Raw genomic sequence first — 18,697 nt, forward strand, 5'->3', positions numbered from 1 at the left:
AGCCCAGCAGCTGAGGCACCTTTCCAACCAGCACAGCAGGCAGCTCCCTCAGTGAGGGCAAGTCAGCACAGAGCCTGGCTGTGGCAGAGAGATGATAAACAGTACTGCAGGGCACACTGCAGGGAACATGGGAGGTTGTAAATTAAGGTCTTCCTAATTAGAAAGCAGTCAGAAGCACACAAGCACACATAGATTGCTGATCTGGGGTAAGCTGCTCTTCTACAGGTTACAGTAATGTTAAAAGGCAAAGCAGCACACAGGAGACAGCAAAGGACAGAGCAGTGGATGAAGCAGCAGGTGCTTGTATGGCACTGGCAGCTGCAGAAAGCCATGAGTAAGGGCCAAGGAAAAGGCCAGAGACAGAAAAAGACAGAAGTATAATGGCAAAGGCTCTTGAAATTACAGGAGCAATTCTGAACTGTGACAAAGATTATTAGGAAATGAGAGAAGATGTCAGGATATGAGTAAAGTGTTAGCATGTTGTGCCTAGGAAGTCCACGTGTCTGGGACTCTGTGAAACAGAAATGTGCAATCCTCAGGTAGGAAAGAAGAAAGTTTTCAGTGCAGTAAATCCCTGCAGCAAAGGACAAAGGAGTGGGATTATGGAGTTCCTGTGGTTCCTCACTGGAAGTGTAGTGCTAAACCAAACTCAGCACCCAAGTGGGGCCAGGGAGGGGGAATGGACACACCTTTGTGGCATTTAAAAAAAAAAAAAAAAGGCAACTTTAGCTACAAAGTGGAGATGTTTTCTGTGATGTGCAGGTACTAAATGTACTAGTGGAGAAAGGAGAGTGTCCTCCCCAGACACCCTTCTTGGGAGCGCTGTGAATGGCTGTGATGCTGCTCCCTCTCCATGTCACACGTCACATTCAGCCCCTGTCAGGACTCAGATGCAAGAGAACAGAGTAAAGCAAAATCTCTCAGGGGAAATTGCAGGGATCCTGTGACATAAAACTGGCTTGGATAAAGTATTCAAAAGTGCTTGATAGAAAAAGACCAAATAGGACCTAATATTCTCTTAATGAGGCAATTTAGCTGCCTGTAGTTCTATGTCCTCTGCATTGTGCTCTCCCAGCACAGAAGTTCAAAGGGCTGTCACAACAGGCCCTCAAAGGAGGAGTTTTTTAATGAGTGGGATTTCTTAGGGACTCAGTATGGGGCAGATTTGCTGAGGAGAAGACGAAAAAGGAAAACGTAGGATACACTGAAAAATTGGTCATCAAGCTGGATAATTCACTGAGCTGTATTTCTGCCTACTGTAAAGCAGCAATAAAATCAGTGATGTTCTCCCATAGACCATGGTCAGTTCTGGTTTAAGAGCAGATGTAATCCAAATTTAGTTTGACATCTTCAGCAAAGGGACTTTGGAGGGTTTCATCTGTTCTGCTCCCCCATGAGCAAACGTTTCCTCACCGTGAAAGCGCAATAAGGCTTTTCCAGTGTAACTTGAAGGGAAGACCTGAATTCAATTAACTGGCAGAGAAAATGTTCTCTCTCTCCCCCCCTGCTCTCTCCTATTTCCTGAAGACAGTATCTGTCCTTAACACTTGAAGGTCACCCAGAGAATGTGAGTCAGGGGGAAGGTACAGAGGGAGGGAGCAAGGGAGGCTCATGCTGTGGTGCTGCTACTTCGGCAACCTCCACAAACATCTATTGTGCAGAGAACAGTGTTTTAAATAGGTTAAAAAATAAAGCCTGGTTATTTAATTTAGCAGACATGATAGGTGGGTCAATATCTATCACTCTGTCCCCATCTTTCTTCCTCACCCCTCAGGTCTCTAAGGGCAGAGGTTTAAGTCCCAGCTGAGGAAACAGGGCATGCTTCATTTAGTAGCACTGCAGCAGGGCTGCTGGGGAAGTCATGCTTCTGATGAGACATTAAATCAAGGTAAGCACTAATCTCATGGACATCACTGCTTAAGAAGAACGGGAAGAAAAAATAACAAAATTTTCATGGCTCTTGTGCTTTGACCCTCGCTACACTGTGATTCAAAATGTGTGTGGGATGGGAGGCATCAAGTTTTCTGACTGCCTGCTTATGCTTCTTTTTTTATCATATGCTCTAAGGGAGATTTATTGTGTAGACAGGAGTTCTGTTAAACAAAATCTCCATCAACAAGAGCAAGTAGACATCATCCCAAAACCCTATTAAGCATTCAAGCCACCAGACCATCCTCTTTTGTTCTTTGCAGCCCTCACTCCATTCCTCCTTGCCTTATGAGCCCCTCATTCCTTCTGCTGCCCCAGCACGTGTGTCTCCCCAATACCATGCCTCAGCCACCATCAGCTATTTTTCCTAGGTGGTTATTTCAAATCCTGCTAAAAGGTCTGCAGCTCAGGTCAGGCTGAACCTGCACATCTGAGCAACAACTTATTGCTTTTAGGAACAAGACACAACAAAGAAAACAGCTGCAGTATTTCAGCCTATTCTCCTTTCTTTCCCAATCAGCCCCTAAACCCTCTCCCTGTGCAGGCATGATTTCCTCTTTGAAACAATCTTGATGCACCTGGTAATTGCTGGATCCTGAGACTAATGGCTCAACAATAATTATCTTGTTTTTCCATGCTTTACACTAACTCTTGTTTATTAAAATTTCTGCTCTGTGAGACTGAAAAAAAGACATACAAAGAAGGCAAGTATTTACTGCCACCAATGTCCTTACAAAGGCTTCATCACTTTCTTTTAGGTGTGAGCAAAGAGAGCAGGGGCTAGCAGGTTAGATTCTGTCTGGACAAATAAACAAGAAATTACTTGCATTGTCCTCTCCAGTTTTCCTTGTTTTCCTGTTAAAAACAAACAAACAAACAAACCAAACAACCAAATAAACAAACAGAACTCCAAGCAGTAATTCAGCCCTATTTTTATGCTTCATTACAGGTTCCAGGCAAGAAATCACATCCAGGAAATTCTGTAATGATCGTGCCAAAAATAGAGATGAAAATTTTACAGTATTTAGTCCTATGTTTCATTTAGTGTTAGATCCAAGGGACCCTTCCAACAGCCTTGGCTGCCCCTGGTGTGGTCCTCCTCTCACTTTGATGCCAGCAGGTCTCATAGTCAAAAGGTGCTACCCTGACATGGTCACTGCAATGAGCACCAGTTGCACCAGGAAGGAGGGACCTGTGATTTCCCAGTGGGGTGAAGAACCCAAATCCAGATCCAGTTTGTTCCTTGGGGATGGCTGCAAGATAGAGGCAAGTTACCACGCAGTGTCCCACCTCTGAACCAGTGGCATGGCACAGGTACTGCTCTGCCCATCACAGCTGACAAAGGTCCACGTGTGACAGCACAGGCACAGCTGTGGTCTCTGACAATATCACCCCAAAGACGGGCACTTCCTTCTAGGGAGGCAGGCAAAAGGGCCACTTCCCCTCATTCTGCCTCCACCATGAAGAATTAACAGACACAGCTAAAGCCAAAGCTAATGACTTCATTAGACTTAATCCAGGGATGAGTTTCTCTCTGCATGCCAAGCAAGTCATTGTACGTATTTAAAAGTTTCCTTTGACTATGTCTATTCAGTTAAGCCCCTTCACAACTCCTCATCTCCCTAAACTCCTTGAATGGGCCATATTAACCTCTGAAGAGTCTCAGACTTATTCCTAGAGCCCCTTCATCTGGCTTTTAGCACTTTCTAGCCTCACAAACTGCTCATGCAGAAACCCTGCACTTGCTATTTACCAAGTCCCAAGACTTCCTTTCCTGAAACTTTGCAGATACCACAGGTTCATCCACTTTCTGAGAGCCTCTCTCTGCTGCAGCCCTCACAGCTCTTACCTTAATTCAGCTCTTTTATTCCCTTTTAACTTAACCTGCAAGGGACTTTCATGTTAATTCTTTAGGGACTTTGAGATATCTTCCTCCATTCTGAATCTACCCAAAGTTTTTATTTTCATGTCTGTGTCCCCCACCAGCTCTTTAAGGTTGGTTTATATTCATCAGGCTCTATGCCAAAATTTTCTCCACGTCTTCTGTTACTAACTTACCCTTGTCAATAATGCTTCTGTCCTCACCTCACCTAAGCCAAACACACAAGAGTCACCCTGAGCACTCTCCCATTGCAGAATGTGGCCAATTTCTTTAGCAACATCCTTTATCCTTTGCATTTGCCACTTTTAAGTCCTTCCTAGCTCCACTGTTATTTGCACTAAAATTATCACCCATCTTCATGGGGAATTTGTAATTTTTTCCTTCCTTCAGTCATTCCAGTTTCTCTGAAGGTCTGTTCCAGGACACAGAACCATGTCCTGCCAGTGCAAAATGGTGTCTAGAATAACAGGAAAGTCTGGCAGGAGAAAGTCTGGTGGGGTTCTCTGACGAGTTGGAAAAACCACAGGGAAAGTTTATGAAACCCCTGAGAAGCCTTGGGAGCTTTTAGCATCTCTCCCATGACTCCTCCTGCCTGACTGAGCAGTCAGACATTTGACTCTGGGAAAGCACTGACCAATTCCCTTGGGATCCACGCCCAGGTATCTCAGTACAGGGGCTTGGCTCGGCCGGCCCAGAGGTACCCACATGTAGAATTCGCATGCCTCCTCATTCCCACCTGCTCCTACCAGAAAAGGATACCATGAAGTGCCTTTGGCTGGATTTAGTGCTGCAGAAGTCTTTTCTCCCAGGTTTGCAACAGCAAACTTAATATACACTCCCCCTTCCCTACATTTATCCGCCCCTTTGGGACGCCAGTGCCTCTGAGGCATTACGTGTGTCGCCGGCTGACTTTGCACAGATGACAGGACAGAATGTGAGCAAGTGTCTTCACGCAGCTCTGCGTGACGTGAACCTGCTCTGCCCGTGCCTGTGCAGGAGCTCTCTCGGAAACAAAAGCTCGGGCAGCCGAGCATCCCCTCTCTCATCCCAGAGCGGGCACACCCACGCTCCGCTCCGCGGCTCCTCTGCCGGCGGCTCCATCCCCATCCCCATCCCCATCCCCATCCCCATCCCCATCCCCACTGGTAGCCATGCCCACGGACACGCTCCCTGCGCAGGGATGCGCTCTCTCCTCTCCTCTCGGGCACACCCACTGCCTCACATGCGCTCTGCCTTTGTCTCGCCTTTCACCGCCACAGCCGCTCTCCATCTCACAGCTACCACACCCCACTCACCGCCCCCACCCCCCAGCAGCTCTCCAGCTCCCGAGATGAAAGGAGCTTTTCCTACCTACAAAGAAAGGTTACTGCTCCTTTTAAAAAATAAATTTCAACTTTTTTTTTGTTGTTGTTTGTTTGTTTCCCTTTTGTTTATCTTTTCGGATGAGCCACGGAAGGGCAGAGGCTCGGGTCGCCTTATGGTGCAGACACCGTGCCCGTGCTGAGGCGGTCCAGAGAACTTTTACCCATCAGAATAGAAGCAGATCCTTTGGCGAAGGATCAGGATCGTCGTTCATTAGGGGAATAATAAAGCAGCCCCAAAGTTTCGTCACTGTACTGCAGCAAGGAGTGAGAAAAATGGGGATTCGGAGCCCTTTTCCGCTACGAGAGAAAAAATGTGCCGGCATTGCCTCCCAAGGGCTGCGGATGCGGTTGCCGTAGCAACGCTACATCTGAGTCAGAACTATTAAGGATCACCATGGCAACAAGTGTCTCAGTTGCCATTTCCAGAGGTCTGACTGGGTTTGGACTGGAACCATCACACCGCAGGAGAGGGCCAGGGTGGGAGCCATGGCCCGGCGGGTCCTGGGCGGGGGTGACTGCTCCGAGCTCGGGGGCACCTCCCTCCTGCATCCCGAGAGCCCTGCCCCGCCACCGCCCTGTGCGGTGGAGCCCCAGCGCTGCCATCGGAACCTGCTGCTCTCCTGCCCCACGCCAGCCCCCCAGATAAGGCAGAGACACGGCTCGGGGCGAGCTGACATCCCCTGCAAAGCCTCGCCGATAAGCAGATTTTTTTAACCCGTAAACTCCAGACAAAGGAGGGAACAAAGCTCCCTGCTGCTGTCTGCCGGCTCTCACCCTCCCCTTCGCGCAGGAGCCTTCATGCTCCTGTGAATATTGAGCGGAGACAGAAGCCCGGAGGGATTTGCATTTCACACTTGCCAGCAAATGAGCAACAGGAAGATCACAGCGAGACCCCGGCACGGTGCTATTACCAATATGTGCACTAGTCATCCAGTCACTGCAGAGCCTGAAACTGCTCCTTTCTCTCCCGCTCGCAGGGGAGGAGCGGGCGCTGCCTGGGCGCTGTCTGAAGGCAGGGGCCGTGCGCTGGGCAGGGCTGCGGGGAGCCGAGGATGGATGGCCGGGCTGGCACTGCCGCACCGGCTGCTACCCTGAGAATGGTACCCTGGAAATGCACGCAGAGCTTTTAGCACCGCCGTGAATCCCTGTGGGAAGTTAGGTGCGAGGGGCGCAGACTCTCTGGCCTGCAGATAAGAAAAGGAAGCATCCCCGAGATGGTTCATGAGGAGTTCTCTTCCTTACTGTGCCCAAAGTGGTTCTCACCACTCTGTAAGGCCATCTGAGATGCTGGCAACACAGCTCTAACAGATAAGACATGAAAATCTCGTTTCTTAGGCCATACAAGGCATTAAGCACATTTAAGTATCTGGACTTTTCCCGCTCTGCCTTTCTTTCTCAATGCTCTGTCTCTGCTCTACCCTCCCCACAAACCCCACACAGGCTTTTTGTAAAATGTGCTCTTTTTGGAACAGACCAACAAGAAGGCAGAGAAGGCACAGTTTTACGTGACAAGAGCTCCCCAGGGGTATGGGGTCTCCTCCTGGGCCATTAGGCCAGTAGGAATGCCTGCACATTCCCACATCCCTCTAGCCTGTGTCAATGACAGATGTCTATTGATAAGGTCTGCTGAAGATCAGCCTGCATCCTTTGGAAACCAGATGTGTCAGAGCCAGATGTGACAGTGGGTGCCTAACAGCTGTGACAGTGCCCAGTCATCCCTCACTCTGTTCTGAGCTAGGGGGGACAAACACAGCACAGGACATAGAATGCTGCTTCTTTCAGGACCAGGTTTTGTGACCCTGGCACTCCTGCTGTCAGTTTTTCCCATGTCTTCACAGCTCTGGCTGATTCAATGAAGAGATCATTGAATCATCTGCTGCTGCCAGGAAAGAGCAGACAGTACTGTCCCACTTCCTCCTCCTTGCATCATCCTACCTCTCTGAGTTTTGGTGTACTACCCTGCCGGTTGCTCTGGCACACCACTGAGCCCTAACAGGCCGAGACAAACCTGCTCCAGTAGAAAGGTACCTTTTTTTCTTTTTTCCTTGTGAAAACATTACGTTTCAGAAAACAGGAGGCAGAGTGAGGCGCTTGTTGCTCCCTGTTTGTCACTATTGAACCTGCCTTTACCTTTGAGCTCTTTCAAGCCCAGTTGTAAGGCAGCTCCCTGCTGGCAGCCCTCTTGCCTGCAGCTATTGCAATTAGAGTGAGCTATCTTTTGAGATATTTTCCTACTGTGGTAACTAAATTAACAGGACACTGGCAAAGCCATAGCTGCTGTAGATCAGAGCACTGGTCGGAAGAATCAGTAGCAAACACTCTCCTGCAGCAAAGACTCCTCTTCCACTTGGGACTTTGCAAATGGGTGAGCAGGGAGCAGTTGATCTCACAGTTGGCACCTGAAATGAAGCAGATCTTAAAGGTCCTTGAACGACTGCCACCTGCTTTCCTCAAAACAAGATAGGGGAGGAAGCAAGGTGGGGGTGGGGCTAGCCAGGGCACCAGGGGATTCCCATCTTCAACACTGTTTGTCTGCTTGTTTCTTCAGTGCTATGAGCCAGACCGAGCTGCCAACTGCTCTTCCCTGAAATAATGGGAATTTGCTTCTGGGAAAGAAATGCCAGTGTAAATCTTGCCTTGCTCTACTGTCTCCAAAGAGATGCTTAGCTCCCGCTCCTTCACATTTTCTGATTTTTCATGAAGTTGTTTGGGGGTTTTTTTGTGTGTGTGTGACTGGTGTTTCTTTTTCTCTTATGAGAAGGGAAGAAGTAAAGAGTCCTAATGGAAAGGTAATGCCCTGGTTTTGCCCCCGGCAGCAGTGCCAGGGAATGAGCAGGGAACTGAGCCATCCCTTCTATTTCTGTAATCATCCTGGCAGTGCTCTAGGCTTGGATCAGGAGTTTACAGTCCTTCTTCATCCAGCTTTTTCACATTAATTCATTAATTTTGTCATTAATAGATGGTGTGCACATCACTGGCACTAGAGCTGATGAGTTCCAGATATGTGAAGATAGTTGGCTTTAGTTCTGTTTTTAAAAAAGCCCCCACCAAAATCTCTGCCTCAAAAACCCAAGAAAAAATATAGCCTTATGATGAGATTTTTCTAAGTAAATAGGTCAGGAGGTTTAACAAATGGATCTGAGGCTCCTAAGTCACTGAAGGAAATTTTATTTCATCACAAATCACTTTTCCTTCAGTGGGGCAGAGGTGAAAGACGTTTTCAGGGTAAGAAAGATTTTTCTTTTTAACAGTGTGGTGAGTTGACCTTGGCTGAACAGCAGACACCCACCAAAGCTGCTGTGTCACACCCTTCCTCAGCTGGACAGGGGGAGAAAAATACACCAAAAGGCTCATGGGTTAAGGACGAGGAGAGGTCACTCACTAATTACTGTCACAGGCAAAACAGGCTCAGCTTGGGGAAAATGAATTTAATTTATTACCTAACAAATCAGAGTAGGGGAGCGGGTAATAAAACCTTAGAACCTTAAAACACCTTAAGTTCACTCCCAATTTTTTCTCCCTCCTCCTCACAGTGGTGCAGAGGCACAGGAATAGGGTTTCCAGTCGGTTTGTCACACATTGTCTCTGTTGCTCCTTCCTGCTCACGGGGAGGACCTGTCACACTCTCACCCCCTGAGTGTGGAGTCCCTCCCATGGGCTGGAGTTCTTCATGAACTGCTCCAGTGTGGGTCCCTGCCCAGGGGGTGCAGTCCTTCAGGAACAGGCTGCTCCAGTGTGAGTTCCCATGGCATCACAATTCCAGCCAGAAAACCTGCTCCAGCGTGGGCTCCCCATGAGGTCACAGCCTCCTCTGGGCACCCACCTGCTCCACTGCTGGGTCCTCCAGGGCTGCAGGTGAATATCTGCTCCACCAGGGATGTCCACGGGCTGCAGGGGAGTCTCTGTTCCAGCACCTGCAGTACCTCCTCCCCCATCTCCTTTACTCATCCTGGTGTCTCTCTCACAGAGTTGTTTCTCTCACATCTTCTCACTCCTCCTTCACAGCTGCTATTGCACAGCAGTTTTCCCCCACTTAAAGATGTTATCCCAGAGGTTTGACCACCAGCATTGATGAGCTCAGCTTTGACTGGTGGTGGGTCCATCTTGGTGCTGGTTGGCAATGGCTCCAGTGGGCACAGAGGAAGCTTCTACCATCTTCTCACAGAAGCCACTCCTGCAGACCCCCTTACAAAGCCTTGCTACACAAACCCAATACAATTACTTGTGTTACCATTAATCCTGAGAGTCAACACACCTATTTAGTTGATCCAAGGCCATTCACTTTTTGTCTGAGATTCCATTTCAGGTAATCTTTTTCCTGACAGTTCTCTGTGTCCAGCAGTAATACAAAAAGCTATTCACATCATTCTCTGCAGATCGGTGCATGCGTGCTGACGTCACAGACCTATGAAACATCATCTTCTTCCATTTTAATGCGAAAAAGAAAAGGCCAAGCTCTACTCAAAGTGTCAGATCACTTCCTGGGAGATTCAAAGCCAAGCAGCAGGCTTCTTCCACTCTTCAGACAAGAAAAAGAAATCAGTTTCAAACAGCAACTGAGTGTAGCACCTCTCCTGTTCCCCTGCTGCAGGTGGCTGTGGCCACACACGCAGCCCAAAGTGTGTCACGGGGCTGTGTAGCTTTGTGCAGACATTTTGCAATATTGATACAAATATGTGGCAAATTATTCTCCTCTAATGACAAAATGAGGCTATTCTCACTTATGAGTCACCTTCTTTTTCATGTATATATCCCCACATGTTTGTTTTCTTGTATTGGAGGAATAACAGCATACCCACTGGCCAGAAAGCCAAGTGCCTCAAATAGCACTGAGATGGGTCTGGCTGCTCCTTCAGTTGTTCCCAGACACCTCTGTTGAGCTGGAAAACACCGTGTAACATCTAGGGAGATAAAAAAGCAGAGCAGCTGTCTCCCACCAGTTTGGTATCTGGATCCAGCTCACAACAACACAGGGGGCTGGGGGCAGTAGGCATGGCACTTTGTCTTTCCTGCTTTCAGCTGCTTCATCCCAAAAATGTTTGCCTCGCTCAGCTCCTGAGAAGAAATTAAATACCACAGGGACCAGCTGGCATTCTCCCACTCCTCCACGGACACAGCCACTAGACAAGCAATTTATTTCATGTGCCCACGCCAGGACTGAAGGAGGCTGCACAGAGGCTCTGTGCCATGGCTTGGCCCTCTCTGCATCTTTGAAGCTCACCCACCTTTGATTCCTGTTCATCCCAGAAGGACGTTACAGGGACATGGAATAATTGTAGCATGAGCACAAGCCATCTGTGTAGATCTGACCCTCTTCTCTCTTCAGTCCATGCTTAGCCCTATGGAAAACTCTGACATGGGATGCTCTTGCCCTCTGTTCAGACTCCTGTTGTTGGCTCCAGGATCCCCATGTACAAGGATCCCTGCACCACAGTTTCTCACAATGGACTCTGGGACTACAATGAATCATGACTCTTGTCAGATATCAGATTTTTTCTAGAAGGGAAGAGAAAGAGAGGGTCAAAAAAAAGGACAGATTGGTGGATATTTTTGCTGCTGTGGCTGAGTCCTTGTTAAGTATTGACTAAGGCAAGCAAGCTGGAGGATTTTCAAAGGATTTTCCATTCTAATCAGTACACAAAAGCTTTATTAGCAGTCCCAATGCTGGAATATCATGTCAGGCCCTATCAAAATCATGACAGTGGCTTAAATCATGAGTTTAAAAATAGATGTGTTAGCTTATTATTATTTGAATTATGGTTTCTGAATCATTAGGTTAAACTGGCATCAAGTTCTTTGTGTTCTTCCATGTCTGAAGCTCTAAAAACACTGAAAAAATATTAATAAACCCTCTGAGATCCTCAGAGTCACATTTTGCTAAAAGATGATCTTTGTGAAAAAAAAAAGCAACATATACTGTCATAAGAACCCTGCTAAAGCCATGAGAACTGCCAACCTCTTTCTTCTCTTCAAGGGTTTAAAATATATGTTTTATCTGCTCATGTCTGACAGCAAAAAATACAATGCTGTGACAAAGCAGCACAAAGGCCAGGTTTACTTCTAGAAGAAAGCAACACTTCCAATTATTTAGGTGCTGGCAGAGAGCCCAAAGACACTGCTGGTAGCCCTGCTATCAACAAACCTCCAAGTTACCATATTGCTTGCACACTGCTTAGGATTCCTCTTTTTAACAGACCCCAAGGATCAGAGCCTGAAGTGCCTATGTTGGTACTGGGTGAGCTATGTCCAGACCCAGAAGCAGCACAACCTCTCATGGCAGAATCACAGAATGCCTTGGGTTGGAAAGGACCTTAAAGATCACGTAGTTCCAACCTCCCTGCCATGAGCAGGGATGTTGCTATGGGCAACGCTGCTTCTCTGCTGTGGGAAGGGGCACCTCCCACAGCCCTTCCAGGACTGCTCAAAGCCCCTCACTGACAAAGCAATGCCCAGGGATGCTGCCTCGCCACCAGCAGCCAAGCAGCCTCCTTTGTGGCACTCCTCCCCGGAGCCACTACAGCAACACAGATTCAAGGCATCAGATGGGTATTTAATCAGATCAAGTGATGCTTGCTTCTGCTCTCCATCACTCCTCGTGGCCTTGAGCCACTCATACGTGACTTCCTTACAACCAGCCCTGGAAACCATCCTTTCCTGTAAGAGTGGACAGAAGTCCCATACAGATGCATCATAGGGACAGGGAGGGAAAGGAAGGAGCCTGTGGCTGAGGACAGATAGGAACAATGGAGACACACAGATGGTGGACAACAAGTAGTGACTTTTTGAGTTTACCTGCAGCATTTTTAGTTGCAAAGTCCAGAGGGCTGAATAAAACTCTGACAAGCCACCAGCTGTGCCAGCAAAGCAAAAACGTAGTGACAGTGGCGAATGCCTCAAAAGGCAAGAGGGAAAGCAGATTTCAGCTTGCCGTCAGACATGGGGCTCTGTCTCTCATGAGGCTGTGGACACCCATGCAGACATTTGAAACCCTGAATACACATGCTGGCTAGCTTCTCTCTTACATCTGTAAGAGAGGGGGACTGGAGCCCTCCAGCATAAATTGGGATTTCAGCTCTTGCCTCCTATTGGGTTGTAGCTGGGTCACCCTGTCCTTTGGCTGTGCTGCCTCCTCCCAGCTGGATGTATCCCATTCAGAGTCCCTCGGGCAGCAACCTCTCCTGACAAAGCACCCCTGAGGAAGCACAGCCTGGTGTTTTCTGTAGCAGCAGTGCTGTCCCCAGCAGATGTCAGGCTCACACTCAGTCTTGAGGGGACATTTCAGGGCTGGGGCTGAACAACCAGGCTCACGTTAACTCATCAACACCCAACTTTCCTGCAAAGCGGGGAAACGTGAATGCATCCAGATGCACCAGGCACTTGCTGCTCCTTCATACCAGCCAACAGTGGTGCTCAGGTGTTTGTTTATTTTTAACATGGCCCTTTCAGCAATTTAAAATAGAAGACAGCTGGAAGCAGGTTACCTTTCAAGCATAGGTCTCCTGATCTGAGGCAAATCACGCACCCATTGCTATCTGCCTGGGGTTTGTGTGGGCAGAGACATGCCACCAGGTTTGGTAGATGTTGGTGGAGCAGGCTGGTGAGGACACTTCAATGGGTGCCGACAGCTGGTGCAGCTAAAGGAACGACCCCGGGGAGCTCAGAGATACAAGAAGGGCTGAGAGGAGCTGCTAGGGGATGCAGGCACTGGAAAATAAGAAATGCTGAGAGAGCCAGCTGGGGGAGGTTAATAAAGCCTGCATGTCAGGGGAACTATCTGACAGGCAGACAGCCAGGGGAGGGGAAAAAACAGCTCACTTGGGTCCACGGACCCATAACTGGGTTATGCAGCTATGTAATCCACTTAAGCTCTAAAACTGTCCTGCCTCCCTCCCCCACCCTCTACTGTCCTCTTCTGCACCTCTAATATTCAGAAATGTTTCCTCGAAGCTCTGCAGGAAGTCTTGACAGCGGTTCGATTTGATTAGCGCTGGCTGGGGAGTTTTCCCAGCGGATCTCGGGAAGTACAGCCATCCATACCCCGGAGAGAGCTGCCGGCTATCGACGCGCTCCTACGCCGTCTGCAGCACCAGAGACCTGCTCTGCAGCAGGGGCACGCACAGCAGCAGAGACACAGGGGTGGGGCTTTTTTTAACCTGCATTAGGAAATATATGTGGACACTTAATGCAGTTTATTCAAAACAAGCTGTCTTCTCCATTATATGTCATTCACCCCGAGAGAGATTAGAGAAGCGCAAGACGCAAAAGACCTCTTAGATCATCTAGCCCATCACCCCGCAAATGAAGATTTAATCCCATTAAGGGCCACTGTTGGCTTCGGTGGCTTCAAGATTTGGTCCTAATTGCACAAACACAAAGCCATTACAAGACCCCAGTCTGACAGAGAAGCTTTCTTTTTTACAGAGTATATAATTTCTTTAATTAAAGTGGCTTATCTGCATGCTAATAATTAGAAAAATATTGTCCACTTCTATTCTCATTTCATTCTGATATCCTGGTGTGCTGGATAAAAGTGGGAGGTGAGAATGTGCAAAGACATGTATGCACTGTGAGATCAACAATGCACAGGCATATCAAAAAGACAGGTCCTTGCCCATGAGGGGATTATAATCTAATTTATTATATGGATTGCAGCAGCACACTACAAGGAAAAAAAAAAAAAATGTTCATTTTATAGGAAGGATCAGGAATGTAGCATCAAACCCTGATCAAGAAGGGAGGGGTCCACACTGATTTTCACATGCTTTGGATCAGAAGCCTTCAATAGCTGAACTTATTGCAGGCTACATACACATTTTTATTTTTTTTTTCTCTCTAATTATTAATTTAGAAAGGTCATTCAGTCAGGGAGGGGACCAGATGAGAAATGTCCCTGAGAGCTGTCTGGGAAAAATGAGCAAGAATGGATTTATGGAATGAGAGGGATAGAGTCCAGGAGGTTGTCTCCTGTAGCCAGGGTGGTGTGGGAGAGGGTAAGAGGGCTGTAAGGAAGGAGAGGGCAAGGCTGAATGCACTGACAGTGCAAAGGATGCAACCTGCAATGGACCATGGGGTGGGAAAATGTGCAGAGAAGACCCTTAAGAGAAAATCAATACAGAAGAAAAATGCAAAACTCAAGGAATACATAACTGGGGAATCAAGCTCCCATTGCTGTTTCTTCCTCCTCCTGCACGTTGCAGATAACAACTCAGAGCTAAAAATCTTTGTGTATTGATTAAGCTTACTATAAAACAACAGCAAGAATAGGAACAAATTATCAAACTCAACTTGTATTTGCAAGTTTTTAGTGGATAAACACCTTGGTCATCTTTCTCAGTAAAAAAAAAAAAAGTATGCTACCATTGATCAATGCTAATGGCTTTCAATAAAGGCTAATTAAATTATGCTCTAAGATTGGACAGAGCATAAGCCAAGTCCCAAGCATGCCCTAAAGCCAGTCTGAAGGGAGAAGAGAAAGGGAACTTACCCGTATGGAGCTACAGGGGATTATTTCACCCACTGCAATCTTTAATAAGACTATCAATCAGCCAGGAGGGATGTTTATCCCTGTCTCCCAACATATCATACAGAGGCATTCATTCACCAGACATGGGCAAATAATGAATTGTTTTTTAAACCAAGAGGAAGATGAGCCCATCTAGTCACCACCTCAATCAAAATGGAAAGCACCAGGTAAAAAAATATAACCCAAGGCAAGACAGGAGAGCAAAACAGATTAAATATATGTATAAATATTCATACATAATAAGAGATGGGATTGGAACAAAAGAATAGATCTTAACAGACCTAAAGGACAACCCAAGAGATGTCTTGGTGTTGCTAATGGGAGAGACAGGTAAATTTGTACTGGCATCTTAGCTTCTGCTGAACATCAGTGTAATGAGTAAAGCAAGGAGTGGGAGCCAAGACATCAGAAATCAGAGCTGTCTCTGCTGGCTCACACTGCTTAAACTACTGAGACGTTAGAGGAGACCCTCATGTTTCTTTTTTTTTTTTTAATAAAAAAAAAATTGAAAAAGCATTTGTTCTTCATGGTTGCAGATTAAAATTTGGAAACACAAAGCAATTGCACCCTAAGGGCAAGTGAAATGAACTCAAACCTTGTTATTTCAAAATACACTATAAGCTTAAACTCTGAGGACTGATCTCTGTGGGGACAGTCACAGTCTCTTGTTTTGTGAGTGCTTAGAATTTAGAAAGAGGTGCTCAGAGGTGGGAACAGGGACACTTCCTTCTGCACAGCACTTAGACCAGGGAAGGAGAAAAGGAGAAGATGCAGGTGAGAAACAGGGGAAAGAGACCTTTGTCTTGTTAAATACAGGTGACTGTGACATTTACAACAACCTTAATATTTGTTTTGGCTCTTTTCAGTCTCTTCTACACAGCAATCTACAATCCCCAAAGGGGGTCATACTACCCAGAAGATCAGTAGTAGCTTGTACCTATGTGTGAGTTCAGATCACTCTTCAGAAGCTTCTATATGCTTTATATTTATTCACTCCCATGCCAATCCTACAACCACATTGGCAAAGATAATACCTCAACTTGGCTGATTGTGAAATTGTTGAAACTCTCATTTAAAGAGTGGCATATGAAAAAGCAAAGGATAATAATTTTTAAACAAAAGCAGATTAAAAGTGATGCAGCTATTGAGCTCTCTAGTGCAAGCTCTCCTACTTCAAACTGCAAAGAACAGTGGCCATTAGTGGTGCATTGCATATTACACTAGGAAAATGTGCTTGAGACTCAGACCGAGTTATTTTACTATTCAGTTCATTTTTGTTACTGATCTTTACTTTTTAATAGTTCTAGCACTAACATCTTCATGTATAAAAGGTCAAATCAATGGTTTGAATGATGAAGTGACCAGAAATTATTTGTCTTTACTCAAATGTTAATAAATCTTGTTTGTTCCCTTATCCTTATGAAATGTGGTGTGCATGAGAGTTAGTTAAAAGGGGTGTCAGTGGAGGTGTGCACTTAGAAGGAATGCAGCTCTTGGTCCACACAAATTTAATACAGGACTATTGAAGTAACAGAAAAGATGGTTACAACCATCTAAGGAAATCAGCAAGACAAGCTGTTGGGGAAAGTAATATATTTTCTTAGAGCAGTTGATACAATTAAGAAAATGATAGAGCTTTCAGGCACACAAACTCTTTGTGTTGTCATCCCTTCTCCTGCAATATAAAAGATATTGCAACTCCTTACACGCCTTGCTTCATTTACAGGGAGATGAACTCGTGATCAGGTGAAAAAAAATGCGACAAGCAGGACTGGCCATGCGAGCAAACCGGATCCTGAATTATTGAAAGGCAACCATGTGGCTGCCACCCGAGCAAACACAGATGAAACAATGAGAGAGGAAGTCAGAGGAGCAGCATCTATGGTTGTCTGTCTTTCAGCCCAGGTGCCTTTCTTTGATTTGTATCCATGTTTATTAGTAGCTTAATAAAAGAGATTGTTAATGTACACAGTCTCACATGCATTGCCTCTGTGCATGAGCTCACTCCCTCTTATTTTCTGCTGTCTGTCATCTATAACTGGGGAAAACAAAGTGGAGAATTGGTTAGTACATGTCCTGTGTTCCTACCCATGTCTGGACTCAAGAAGTTATAAACTGAGGAAGACCCATTAAACTCAGGTGCCAGTGAACGATCCAACTTGTTTGCTTATCAGCTGCTTAATGTCTTACATGATTAATTGGTCCTGTACTGAGATTTTAACAAAATATGTATTCATGTAAATTGCATGGAGCGCATGCCCTCCAATAATATAAAGGATTGTTTTCTCCACAGACAGGTTTCATGTTTGTTTTGAAATATTAGGGCTTCCTAACATGAAAAACCAGACAAGCTTTTTGTTTTGGCTTGGTTTGAGGTTTTTTTGTTTGTTGTTTTTTGGGGTTTTTTGTTTGTATGTTTTTGTTTTGTTTTGTTTTGTTTTGTTTGTTTTGGTTTGGTTTGAATAACAAATGAAAACTTGTATTAAAACAGAATTTTCATTTGGCAACAAAGCTCTTTTTTCAGGTTCTGCTGGAAAACATTCAGCTTGGAGAAAGTCTTGGATTCCCAAAAGCTTTTCTGCTGTGGGTTTTTCCCCTTCGAACATGTCAGTTCATCTAATAAAAGAGATTTTCCCACCTAAAAACCTCACCTCACACCTTGAAACATTCATACCACTTCTGTAACAGCTTATATCAGCTATTTGCTAATGATGGTTTATTAGCAGCGAGTGGGATCTAGTATTCACCATTTCAGATATGTGAGAATTGCATGTGTGTGCTGCAAATGCCTGAGAACATGCAAGCTTGTGTTCCTCCCCAAAAGGGAAACTATGAATCAGTCACAATACCCAGCTGCAACATAACAATAACTGTTGTCCTTTCATTTTCTGTGACAACTGGAACACAGTCAGTGCACAGCAGGACAATGGAGTTGTGTCAACATGTAGGAGGATTTCAGAGTCCTTACAGATATGAGTCATCCTGGTCGGTTATGGAACACTAAACCTTTGGCATTGTAAGACTTCCTCAGTGGTTTGATTCTCTTTATTTTTGTCTTAATTGCTTCACCCCATCATTTCAGATGGTGTGAAAGAAAGGAATGCATTCAATGCTTGCAGAAAAAAAAAGGGGCTCTCTCAAGACTGTGGAGAATGGTCAGATTTCCCCAGGCTTCTCATTTGATTTATTAATTCTTACGCCCTGCCATACATACACACAAACTTGCACTTAAACATAAAATTTTCTACTTGTGATATGGATGAGAAAATGTTGTCAAGACAGAGCAGGAGAAAAGCCTTTGGGATTTGTTATGGGTATGTACATTAACACATTAAGCATCTTCTCTGATCAAGGCTTTCCAGTGTATTTAGAGTCTGACCTCTTCTATATATTCACTCATACACTGCTTACTCTGTCGTGCCTCTTTCTTTACTATTAGGTACTTTTCCATTATTGTCTTTAACAAAATATTTTGTGTTTCTTCTCATAATTAAAAGAAATACTCATCTCCCTTCCCTGGCCTTTTGGGACTTGAGTGAGAAAGTGCCACCCTATTTATTTTCCCCATTGTTACTCTGGGTGCACAGTTGTCATCTCTAAATGCAGTTTAAGATCACTGATTCTGTATTTGGTAACAATCTGGAAGAAGTTGGCACACTGCACAGGGGTGAGGTCATTTGATAAAGCAGGGAATCCATGGGGATCTGTGGCTGTCTTGTTTGTTATTAATCTATACCTCCCAGGATCTCTTTCGCTGTTTTAGCTTTTAATCTAACAAATATTTTGAGTACCATTCCTTTTTTGGATAGATGATTTTCTCCATTGACCTAATTACTTGTGCTACAGCCTCAGAAGAACTTGCAGTGCTGGTGAGTGGGACTGTGCTTTCATTTGCAAGCTGCATTTCTTGCCTGTTAGAGAGAGAGCACATCCAGCTCTTTGTGGGCTTAATGGAGGTGAGAAACATTTGCAACATCAGTCGTTTTGCACCGGGGTGTC

At 45.7% G+C, this 18,697-nt stretch overlaps 1 protein-coding gene and 2 long non-coding RNA genes across 3 annotated transcripts in view; 1 reads left to right on the top strand and 2 right to left on the bottom strand.

Moving 5' to 3' along the window:
- Positions 1-18,697, bottom strand: part of GAP43 (growth associated protein 43) — a 195,261-nt gene that overhangs the window by 142,063 nt on the left and 34,501 nt on the right. The window lies entirely within an intron of this gene.
- LOC111939260 (uncharacterized) overlaps positions 1-18,697 on the bottom strand; it is a 114,273-nt gene that overhangs the window by 83,668 nt on the left and 11,908 nt on the right. The window lies entirely within an intron of this gene.
- LOC147654356 (uncharacterized) lies at positions 5,212-13,463 on the top strand. The gene is made up of 3 exons (XR_015285004.1): positions 5,212-9,030; positions 9,552-11,831; positions 13,107-13,463. It is a non-coding gene; the product is annotated as an uncharacterized LOC147654356 (long non-coding RNA).

Source organism: Cyanistes caeruleus, chromosome 3 (genome assembly GCF_971803275.1).
Source record: "Cyanistes caeruleus chromosome 3, bCyaCae1.hap1.1, whole genome shotgun sequence".
In the NCBI taxonomy this organism is placed as follows: Eukaryota; Metazoa; Chordata; class Aves; order Passeriformes; family Paridae; genus Cyanistes; species Cyanistes caeruleus.